This window comes from Hylobates moloch, unplaced genomic scaffold (assembly GCF_009828535.3).
Source record: "Hylobates moloch isolate HMO894 unplaced genomic scaffold, HMol_V3 SCAFFOLD_19, whole genome shotgun sequence".
NCBI classification, from domain to species: Eukaryota; Metazoa; Chordata; class Mammalia; order Primates; family Hylobatidae; genus Hylobates; species Hylobates moloch.
In genome coordinates, this window is record NW_026652294.1 from 23,861,803 (window position 1) to 23,862,790 (window position 988).

Sequence of the window (988 nt, forward strand, 5' to 3'; positions counted from 1 at the left end):
TGCAGTGGCTCACCTGAGGTCAGGAGTTCAAGACCAGCCTGGCCAATATGGCGAAACACCGTCTCTACTAAAAATACAAAAAAGTTGGCCGACACGGTGGCATGTGCCTGTCATCCCAGCTACTCAGGAGGCTGAGGCAGAAGAATCACTTGAACCCGGGAGACGGAGGTTGCAGTGAGCCGAGATAGGGCCACTGTACTCCAGCCTGGGGGACAGAGCAAGACTCTGTCTCAAAAAAAAAAAAAAAAAAAAAAACAAAAAGAAAAAAGAAAAAAAAAACAAGAAAACAACACATAGCCTGCTCTTGAATCCTCCTAAGAGCCAGGGAGCTCACCTCCTCCCCACACTGCCCAAGACGGTCTGTGGGCAGAAAACGGAGGCCAATGAATGCCTCCCGCTTCAGATGCCAAAAAGCAGCCTGCTGGGCCCCAGTGCTCCTGGCAGCACCCCCAGTCCTGGTGGGGAGCTCTCCTCCAGCCTGGTGGGAACGCCTAGGCAGCTTCCACAATGCGAACCAGCTGGGGTCTCACCCTGCAGGGAGCAGATACTCCTATGGCCCAGTCCTGGAGCCGCCCACAAGGCACTTCAGGTCCTTCCTGGGATTTCAGCCGCAGGCCCTCACAGCTCCCTCACTGGGACCCCTCCCTGGATGGATGGCGGCTCAGCCCTGCTCCGGCGGTGGGCTCCTCCGTGTCCACATTTGGTCCCATTTATGTTAAACAGATTCAGGCTTGTCATGGCGGGAGTTGCGCTGGTGGGACCCAACCTTGGGTGTCTGTGAGCCTTGAAAAAGGAGGAGGGAAAAACAGGCTCCCCCCATTCCCCACCACGGGGTATCTCCATCACCAGGGACACTGGGGCTATGAGCGAGGTCCCGAGACCTTCCGTGCTGGGCAGGTTGTCAGATCTCGGCAAAGTCACCACCAATCCACCCAGTGGATTCCCTGTCAGAAGAATGGAGCGGAGGAGGCTGTGAGCCTGAACGCAC